The sequence below is a fragment of the Gastrolobium bilobum genome, unplaced genomic scaffold, assembly GCF_033153095.1.
Source record: "Gastrolobium bilobum isolate Gb01-03AN ecotype WA unplaced genomic scaffold, APGP_CSIRO_Gbil_v1 utg34958, whole genome shotgun sequence".
Classification (NCBI taxonomy): domain Eukaryota; kingdom Viridiplantae; phylum Streptophyta; class Magnoliopsida; order Fabales; family Fabaceae; genus Gastrolobium; species Gastrolobium bilobum.
This window is the reverse complement of record NW_026896229.1, coordinates 106063-117312: the sequence shown is the minus strand read 5'-3', so window position 1 is coordinate 117312 and position 11250 is coordinate 106063. Positions and strand designations below refer to the sequence as shown.

The following is an 11250-nucleotide window of genomic DNA, read 5'->3' as shown; positions in this document are numbered from 1 at the left end:
CATTTTAATACTATATATTCATATAAGATGGAGGGAGGACTAGTCTTACAGCAATGTCAATGACCGAATGCTATTCCAGTCCTAATGATTTTTCTTATTTTGGTCTATTCTAAATCCTTTTTTATGTTATTGTTGTATATGGCTAGTACTTCTTATATATAGATATTGACTCTTGTTAATAGATCAACAGAAATCATAATACTATCACGAGTATTGTTATTAGCCTCTGATTTATTTTATTTTTATTTTATTAAAATTTGGGCTTAGCCCATGAATAACCGTCGTTAGGGTTTCTAAATCCTATTTATATATTTTGTAAACTGATTCCTATTCTAAATCCAATTTAGGCTATAATACAAACCAAGCTGGACGTGCGTTGCGTTGGGTGAATAGGGTAAATTGCTATCTCAAATTTCTCTTCCCTTTCCCTTGTTTTTTCTATTTGTGTATGTCGATTTACAACAGTTGTTATATTATATGTTGTTGTAACTTTGGTCGTGTTCAGCTAAATTCGTAGGTTTATAATCATTCGATTGATACAGTTACAACTTTAAAATTTTAACCTCGAATTATATGCAGGGTGAAACGAAACAAACAATGGTGCAATATAACTTCAAGAAGATCACTGTGGTACCAAATGGGGAGAACTTAATTGACATAACCTTCTCTCGTACACAGCGTCAAACACCAACTGTTATACACAAAAGATGTGCAATTTCCAGGCTCCGTGAGTTTTACATGCACAAAGTGAAGCATACACAGCAGAATTTTCAAGAAAAACTCAAAACTATAATTGATGAGTTCCCTCAGCTTGATGATATCCACCCATTTTGTAGTGATCTCTTTCATGTGCTCTACAACAAGGATCACTACAAGCTTGCACTTGGACAAATCAATACTGCAATGAAGCATATTGGTAAGATTGGTAAAGACTATGTGAGATTAATAAAGTATGGTTACTCACAATATCGATGCAAGTGTTTAAAGGTTGCTGCTATTGGCCGCATGTGCACTGTGATTAAGACTAAGAGGGCGTTTGGTTGAGGAGAAATTTTTTGAATACTAGGGAAATATAATTGATAGGGAAATAGTTAGAAAGTGAGTTTGGTAGGAAAATGTAAAAAAAGTTGTTTGGTAGAAAAAAATTTACTGGGCAAATTAGATAAGATTTATAAAGTCTATGTTTGGTTTGAGGTAAAATATAGATGGGAAATAAGTTACAATTACGAAAATATATCTGTTTTTAAATTTTTTTTAATCACCTACCCTTTACTCTCTTTTTTCCAGTACAAAGCCATATATGTTGTCGGTGGTTAATGGGTCATCTAAGGGATCTCATTCAGCAACATCTCAAGCTCTCCATCATCATTCACGTTCTCTATCATCTCTTTCCCCATCTTAACACTTTCACACACCAAGAAGCCAACAAAGAAGTGAAAGAACAACAAAAATAAAGATGAAGAAAAAAAACAAAAGAAAATTCACAGCAGTCCAAGAATCAGAAAACCCATTTGAGATATTGATTCAATGAGACTGAAAAACAGAACCCCATGACAGATTACAACTCTTTAGCCATCTGGGTTAGGTTCAGAGGTTGCAAAAACTCAAAAAGTTGATTCCTTTGTGATGAGAATTCCAATTGCATTTGCATTTTCAGAAAATCATATTATTTGGGTTATGGTTATTGTTTGTGAGGAGTTGGTGAAGCATGCAAATATTGAAGATTCAAATGCTGTTTTGAGAACACTCAGCACTCGCCATTAAAGCTGGAGCAAGAAAATACAGTTAGAAGAGGGTAATTTTGGCATCTCCTTCATCATCTTTTTTTCATTTAGCTGGCTAACGTCAAATACCACATTGGATGTGGGATTTAAGCATAGTGTATTTCATCTGATTTTGCAAACAATCATCAATAGCTGGGTAAATTGGTTTGCTAGGAAAAAAACTTGATATCTTGTACCAAACATGGGTAGCACACAATCCCACTTTCAGTTGCCTGGCTATATTTTAAGAAAGCTCCAACCAAACGCTCCCTAAGAGCATTCGCCTAAGCTTGGTTTACTTAGAACATGTTAGACAACACATGGCGAGGCTTCCATCCATAGATCCAAACACAAGGACTATCTTGATTTGTGGGTACCCCAATGTTGGAAAAAGCTCATTCATGAACAAGATTACTAGAGCTGATGTGGATGTGCATCCTTATGCTTTCACTACAAAGTCTCTCTTTGTGGGTCACACAGATTATAAATATTTAAGGTACCAAGTTATTGACACACCAGGGATTTTGGATAGGCCTTTTGAAGATCGTAATGTTATTGAGATGTGTAGTATCACTGCTTTAGCACATTTGAGAGCTGCAATTTTGTTTTTCTTGGATATCTCTGGGTCTTGTGGATATAGTATTGCTCAGCAGTCAGCTTTATTTCATAGCATTAGGTCTTTGTTTATGAACAAGCCATTGATTATTGTGTGTAACAAGATTGATTTGCAACCACTGGAAGGGTTATCTGAGGAAGACATGAAGTTGGTCATGGAGATGAAAGGTGAAGCTTTGAAGACTGTAGTAGTTGGCAAAGAAGGGGGTAAGCCTACAAATGATGACAGTGTGTTGTTGACCATGAGTGCTTTGACAGAAGAAGGGGTAGCTGCAGTGAAAAATGCAGCATGTGAGAGGCTATTGGATCAGAGGGTGGAGAGTAAGATGAAGTCAAAAAAATTTGATAACTGCTTGAATAGGCTGCATGTTGCATTCCCAAAACACTGTGACCAGAATGATAGGCTGCCATGTATTCCTCCAGCAGTTTTAGAAGCTAAAGCTAAACAAGCAGCAGAGAAGGAAAAGAGAAAAACTGAAAAGGATATGGAGAATGAAAATGGTGGGGCAGGTGTATACTCAATGAACTTGAGAAAGATTTATATTTTTGCCAATGATGAATGGAAAGAAGATACACTGCCAGAAATTTTGGATGGACATAATGTGTATGATTTCATTAATCCTGATATTCTACATAGGATGGAAGAGTTGCAAAGAGAAGATGGGATAATAAGACAGACAGAAGCAGAAGATGATGATTTTGATTTAGATGGAACTGAATTGACTCAAGAAGAGCAAGAAGCTTTAGCTCAGATTAGGAAAAACAAAAGCTTGCTCATCTAACAGCACAGGATGAAAAAGAGCACTGCAGAGAGCAGACCAACTGTTCCAAGGAAATTCAACAAGGACAAGCAATTCACATCAGAAAGAATGAAAAGGAAGCTTTCATCTTTGGGGCTTGATCCCGAATTGGCAAGTAAGAGAATATGCAGTAAATCTGTCTCTAGGAGAGGTAGGAAAAGGGAAAGATCACCTGAAAGAAGAAGTGCTGATAATGGTGGAGATGGGATGGATATTGATGGTGACACATCTAATAAAAAGAAGCGTTTGAGTAGATCATTGTCACGGTCCAGGTCAGTGCCACGCTTACCTAATGAATTTGTGCTTGGAGAAGGCTTCAAGGACTCTGCTCAGAAGGACAAGGCAAGGAAACTTGCAAAAAATTCTGGGAAGAAGAGAAACAAGGATGCACGTAAAGGAGAAGCTGATAGAGTTATACCTAATCGGAAGTCTAAGCATTTGCTTGCTGGGAAGAGCTCCAATGGAAAATCTGATAGACGCTGAAATAGGTAATGTCTTTGCCTGTGTAACATGTCAGCACACACCAAAATTTTCATTACATATTGACATGATCATGCAGACTTTGGATGCTGATATATTGTCACATATGATTACTCAACTTAATTCATTAGTTGTTGATTTTCCTTTGCAGTAGTCCTTTAAGATATACCTAATTAAATATAAATGTTTGATATTAGAAGATAGTTTTCTGTATTAACAAACCACTCAGTGTCAGTAAAAGAAATTGTTTTTTCTGCAGGGGATGCTGATTTATGCTTTTCAGAAACATCTTTTGGGATTATTTTGGCTGCCAAGAATTTTGGTGTTTTATAGAAGTTGCTTTTTTTGCTGGAGTTTGAAGCATGGTTGATGGCACAAAGTTTACTTGGACACCTCTTTATTATTGTTCTTAAATTTGCCTTTCTGTTTGGTTGCAATTTTACAGTTTGCTTTGTTAGTCTTTGTTTATTTAATTGGATTTTGTATGAGTGGTAACATTGTTTGCTCGAAAACACTGAGGCATTTGTTTCACATGTTGCGACCACGAGTACAGGTTTGAAAGTTGATTTTTTTTCAAGTTTGATGGTTGTTTTAATTCAATTCTTTCAAGCATTCTCAATGTCGTTAATCACTTGCACAGTAGTGGTAACCTTGCCATAGCTTGGTGTGGGAATTCTTGTTATGTGTTTCCTATTAGAAATTTGCATACTTTTTATGTGGTCCTTTGGATCTTTCTTTCTCAACGTATTTGTTATGTTGCTGAATTTACAAAAATCTTCTTGTTTCTGCCTAGTTATCTTCAAGAAAGAGTTATTAGGCGTATTTGTTTTTCTCAACCTATTTGTTTCTCACCTATTTCCGCCTACAAATTTTTTGGATCGTATTTGTTATTAACATGAATAGCAAAATAGGCGAACTCAGTTCGGCCTGGCCCAATCCATTTTACAACCCGAAAAAAGAGGTTAGGTTAGGATTGGTTCAAAAAAAAAACGAGTCAAAAAACCCAACTCAACCCGACCAGAGCTGAGTTAGGGTTGGCTCGAAAAAATGGGAGGAAAAAAAAGTCTTTGTCACACTCATCCAATACATGTGGTGAGGAAACTAAGAAAATGGTTTTCATTTGATATTTACTATAAAGGAAAACACTTAATATAACCGCTGCTTATTAGCCACTAAATACGCTAAACATAGCACCCATGCATACTCAAGTTTCAAGTCCAACAAGACATAATGCTAACCAAATCAAGTTTCATGAGCACTAGATTCCCACGAAGAAAAGCAACCCAATATATGGGAAATACCATCATCATTTGCAAAACACAAACCAAAAAATGTTATATGCGTTTGGGATTTAGCCTTAGGTTTCTACTTTCTTAGAACAGATTTGGCCCCCTTATTATTCTTTTATATTTTTTTTAAAAATAAAAAAGGGATAACTCGTGAGCTGACAAGTTTGACCCGCGGGTTGATCGATTTTTTTCGAGCTGGATCGGGTTGTCAGCTCATTTTTACCAACCCAACCCGCCTCATTTTATATGGGTTACGACGGGTTGGCTCCTTTTTGTCATCCCTAGTTATTAACGATAATGATAGCAATTATACTTGGATATGTAATATTTTGGGTTTGAACATTGTTTCTTTATCTAAAAATGTCACCATTTATTATCATTTTGATTTCTTATGTTGTTATTATAATTATAATAATAAAGATTTAATTAGGTTCATATGCATTTGAGTGATGTATGAATATCCCTATGGTACAATTGACCAAGATATGTTCAATTGCAACATAAAGTATAGAAAACTTTTGAAGAAATTTCATTAATTAACAAAGTGATAATTGTTCGCATAAAACATTGCCACCTTGTTCTTTTTCTTTCAGGGCTGGGCTTCTCCTTCTGGGACTTACCTTTTTGTTCTCATAACCTTGCGCATTCGCTATTTTCATTTGCTCGAGTTCCAGATACTACTTTGATCGGGTTCTGAACTCCTCCAACATCATCATTGGATCTTTATAGACTGATTTCGCCAATCTAGATGATCCATCTAAACTGGCTACAATGAGGTGGACATGGATATTTTCCTGTAATTTCGGTACTTACAAGGCTGCATCTTTAAACCGGTTCATGTACCTCTGGAGTGTTTCTCCGGGTTGCTGTCGTATCTTTCCAAGCACGAACTCAGATTTTGGGTGTTTTTTGCTTGTTGCAAAATTCAGCAAGAACTTCTCTCTTCTCTCCAAATTCTTCAAAAGACCCAATCGAGTTTGCAGGCAAAGTTTAGAACAATGCCTGTGTAGCCCCAGTTAGAGTTGTAGCAAATATCTGGGATATGATCGGTTCATCAATTCCCCGGATATACATATCTGTGTCGAACGCATCTATATGGACCTAAGGGTCCTAGCTTCCATTATACTTCGACAGGTGTGCCGAATCAAATTCCTCAAGGAATGGAGCATTTAATATTTCTCCAGTAAAGGGGCTGTTATTGTACTGCCCTATACCGAACTTCCTTCTGTAAGCACCAGGCTCCACGCGCCCTCTGACAAGTTGGGCATCTTGATTATGATGTGCCCCATCCCTGTTTCTCTGCATATTCCCTCTTGTTGAAGCATTTTGTGCCAGAGGTTGCGTGTTCGCATTCTGGTTGTTCATTCCATGGCTTCCCAAGTTTGGGTCCACAATAGCTCCAGCGTTTTGCCTTCCCTGGTTTTCAGCTTCTGTAACCCGGATTTGATCATTCGGGTTGCGATCTGTTGCGATTACGGCAAGTATACCGATTGTTTCAAGTAATAAAGTGTGAGTAGAGTATCGTCCCACGAGGATTAATGCACCAAATATTATTCTCAATATTTCCTCTAATTTGGACAAATCAATTTGATTGTTGAGAATAATTTTTGATTTAAAATAAAAATAAAAGAACAAAAAAAATAATTGCAAGAACAATTAAAGAACATGCAAGAAAAGACATGAGTAAAGAATGTCAAAAACGGAAACTGCAGTTAGGAATTATTTCACCTCAGATTTTAATTCAATTATTAAATTATCTCAGATATTTCAGACAATTCATCTTCTAAAAAAATAGTTAGTTAAATCCTAATGTCTTAGTGACTTTAACCCTTTATTCTAATTAGAATCCTAATGTCTTAGTGATTCCTCTTAAAATAGGCATTACAATGAATTATAAAGTTTACTACTCAAGCAAGCCTATGTCTAGATCATTCAAGAATTGGTATTTTACCCCTGTCAGAATTAAAACCCCAATATGTCTATTATGAGCCCTAACCCTCAAATCCCTATAAGCACGATTAATTCATACAAGGATATAGAAATTCATGCAAGGTAAAACACATATAACTAAAACAATTTATTAAAGAAACCAAATTAAACCACAACTAGGATTCACGTCAGATCCATAATCCTAACTACAAAAGAAAATTAGCCAGACATAACTGGCTTAAACAAAACAAAGAAATAAAAAGAAGAAGAAATCACGAGGAAGAAGAAGAAAAGAAGAAGAATCAATGTTGCTCCATCTCCTTCAAGCTCATATCTCTCTCTCTAAAATCTCTAACTCTGGACTGTAGTGCTCTCTTCTCCTCTCCATATGCTTGCCTTCGTCGAATTGTGTCTCTGTGTTTCCAAGAGATGCCTTTTTATAGGGATGAAAACCATATCTTCTAATTTTCCATACTATCTTCAATGGAATCTTCACTATAATCTCTAATCATATCTTTGATCCAATCCTTCGAATCTTCCCCTTTTTATTTAATGGAAAACTTTCCTTAAAAATATTCAAACGAAGATTTGATAAGATCTTGAATGATTCAGAAATCGAAAGTAATCTACTTGATCTCTTCAATTTATCTCTTTATTGAGCTGAAATCTAGTACAAATATAAGAAATCTTATGAGTATATTATTGAAAATAAAATAACAATTTAATTATAATTCTCATGACTTTTAATTACTTTTAAATCAATTTCATGCTCATATTGATCCTTAATACATAATAAATTGGAGACTCATCACGATCCCCATCGCAGCCATTATCGTATCGGCCTTGGACCCTTTCTGATCCTGGTCTTCTCAGCCCCAATAACCGTTGCTCCAAGTCTTTCATCCTCCTCGCATTTTCCTCCTGAAATCTTCTCGCGGTTGGAGGTTGTTACGATTTTCCATATCTTCCATCCGTCACAAGATTGCGACGAATGCATTTTGGGCAAGGCGGGAATCAGGATCTGCATCCTATGTAATGCGGGAAGCAACGTCTGCCGGGTTTTTAGGAAGAGGGTTGTTCGGAGCTGGATCACCAACTTGGTTGCGAGGGGCTGACGTAGAGGCGGTGTCTGAAACACCCTCGCTTACATGGACCGCATCATAGTCCACCCTGTTTTTCGGTTGGTTCACCTCTTCCAGAACTGGATCCAGTGGATGAAAAAGACCACTGCAGAGAGCAGACCAACTGTTCCAAGGAAATTTAACAAGGGCAAGCAATTCACATCAGAAAGAATGAAAGGAAGCTTTCATCTTTGGGGCTTGATCCCGAATTGGCAAGTAAGAGAATATGCAGTAAATCTGTCTCTAGGAGAGGTAGGAAAAAGGAAAGATCACCTGAAAGAAGAAGTGCTGATAATGGTGGAGATGGGAAGGATATTGATGGTGACACATCACATAAAAAGAAGCGTTTGAGTAGATCATTGTCACGGTCCAGGTCAGTGCCACGCTTACCTAATGAATTTGTGCCTGGAGAAGGCTTCAAGGACTCTGCTCAGAAGGACAAGGCAAGGAAACTTGCAAAAAATTCTGGGAATAAGAGAAACAAGGATGCACGTAAAGGAGAAGCTGATAGAGTTATACCTAATCGGAAGTCTAAGCATTTGCTTGCTGGGAAGAGCTCCAATGAAAAATCTGATAGACGCTGAAATAGGTAATGTGCTTTGCCTGTGTAACATGTCAGCACACACCAAAATTTTCATTACATATTGACATGATCATGTAGACTTTGGATGCTGATATATTGTCACATATGATTACTCAACTTAATTCATTAGTTGTTGATTTTCCTTTTTTGCAGTAGTCCTTTAAGATATACCTAATTAAATATAAATGTTTGATATTAGAAGATAGTTTTCTGTATTAACAAGCCACTCAGTGTCAGTAAAAGAAATTGTTTTTTCTGCAGGGGATGCTGATTTATGCTTTTCAGAAACATCTTTTGAGATTATTTTGGCTGCCAAGAATTTTGCTGTTTTATAGAAGTTGCTTTTTTTGTTGGAGTTTGAAGCATGGTTGATGGCACAAAGTTTACTTGGACACCTCTTTATTATTGTTCTTAAATTTGCCTTTCTGTTTTGTTGCAATTTTACAGTTTGCTTTGTTAGTCTTTGTTTATTTAATTGGATTTTGTACGAGTGGTAATATTATTTGCTCGGAAACACTGAGGCATTTGTTTGAAAGTTGATTTTTTTCAAGTTTGATGGTTGTTTTAATTCAATTCTTTCAAGCATTCTCAATGTCGTTAATCACTTGCAGAGTAGTGGTACCCTTGCCATAGTTTGGTGTGGGAATTCTTGATATGTGTTTCCTATTAGAAATTTTCATACTTTTTTATGTGGTCCTTTGGATCTTTCTTTGATTTAAATTTTTTTTTTTTCTAAACGTATTTGTTATTGTTCCGGATGGCCCAAACACTGGTACAGCCCAGCTGGCCAGGCCCAATCCTGAGCCCCATCCCACGTCAGCCCTAGGGCTGACGTGGAGACGCGAGCCCTCCAACCTTACAGCATGTCCAAGGGATACACCGAAATGCCCTATCTCGGGATACTAACCACCAAAGGCGCCAGCCACAGGCACCCTAAAGGAAAAACTACCCTCTGCTCCGTGCTGACATCGCCAGACGCAGAAGGCGCAGCGCTGCCCAAAAGGCAGCGTCTAACACACCCAACACTGCTTTCATGGTTGTACATCCCAAGGAGGGTTGACCCCTCCTTACCAACCCGCTCCATATCCTCTATAAATAGCCCTCATGGGCACAACTTAAAGGTATCTTATGTATCGTAATACTGGCCATTTACTTTGAGTCTTATTGCTTAACTAAACATATCTATTGTCTTGCTATTGCTTGGCATAATACCTCTTAGCCTGGTTTGTACCTAAGCTAAGGGTATCTCCCATACAGTGACTCATCCCAAAAAGGGAACATAGTGGGCTTATAGATCCTTACGGTACATTGGCGCCGTCTGTGGGAAACTATAAACTTCTATTCCCATTCTCTTACCCAAAGGCCCATCTGACGGGTCATTTCCTCTAACTACCAAGTAAACACCAAACGCATTTTACAACTGAACATGGTGGTCACCAGAAGAACGGAGCACGCCAGGGCCACTACACCAGAAGGACACGTACAGACAATACAACCAAGCTCCCCGCCATCCATGCATTCAGCCCCAGCTGAGCAGACCGTTGGAGAGGCCCCACCTCTTGTACTGCAATCCGTTGGTCCACAGTTACCAATGACTGGCGCTAGGGTCGCCCTGCAGCATCATCAAGTACCCATGCACGAGATGCAGGGGGAAAATATAGTTCCAAACCAACCACCACCCCCTGGAGTTCATTTTGGAATGCCATTTCCAGCAGCCGTTCCATGAACTGCTCATCTCACCCAACCTCCACTACCAGCCCAAAGTCAACCACTGCCAGTATACAACGACCATTGTGTACCCATGATCGCCCCTTACCCGCCTAGGCCATACACGCATAACATGGCTATACCTTTTCAACTACCTCATCAAGCTGGTTTCCCGTTCCACGGCTACGCCATGCAGCCCCATAACGTAGTCGTTCCACAACCTTTGGCATCTTGTCCAAATCCCAATCAACAACCATATGGCGCTCAACAAGCCCCCCACCACGCCCCAACCCTTTCATACTCCGTGGAAGCCCCGCAAATGCCTCGACCACAACAAGGTCAACACATCAGAATAACGCCTGCTCAAACATCAGGGCATAACAAGCCTTTGACCGACAGCTTGCGACTAACTCCCATACCCCTCGGTTTCAAGGGTCCCTCTAACATCGCTACATACGTTGGCGATACGGATCCTTTCGAGTGGATTCAAAAATTCAAAGCAGCAATGACACTCCATGGTGAAACAAACCTACTCATGTGCAGAACTTTCCCAACGCTGTTGGGAGGGAGAGCTCTCACTTGGTACACCACCCTACCAACAGGCAGCATCGCATCATGGGACGATTTAGCAAGCAAGTTCCAGTCCCATTTTGCGACTAGTCGCCCCATGCCAAAATCCGTGCACACCCTTGAGAAGGTCCGACAGCTTTCTGGCGAGTCCCAATCATCAACTACTTGGCGGAGGGAGTTTTGCCCAACGATAAAAAAGAAGGCCAAAAGATAATACGACGATGCGCACATTTCTGCCTAATAAAAGGGCGATTGTATAAACGGGGATTCTCAACCCCACTCTTGAAATGTTTGATCCCTGATGACGTTCAATACATGATTGAAGAAATTCATGAAGGTATTAACGGCCACCTTTTAGGCGGTCACTCACTGGTAAAGAAAGCATTAAGAGCA

The 11250-nt window shown here is 38.7% G+C and overlaps 1 pseudogene; it reads left to right on the top strand.

Annotated features, from left to right (window-relative positions):
* Positions 1–573: 573 nt before the first annotated feature.
* Positions 574–3661, top strand: LOC133298391 (nucleolar GTP-binding protein 1-like; annotated as a pseudogene).
* The last annotated feature ends 7589 nt before the right edge of the window (positions 3662–11250 follow it).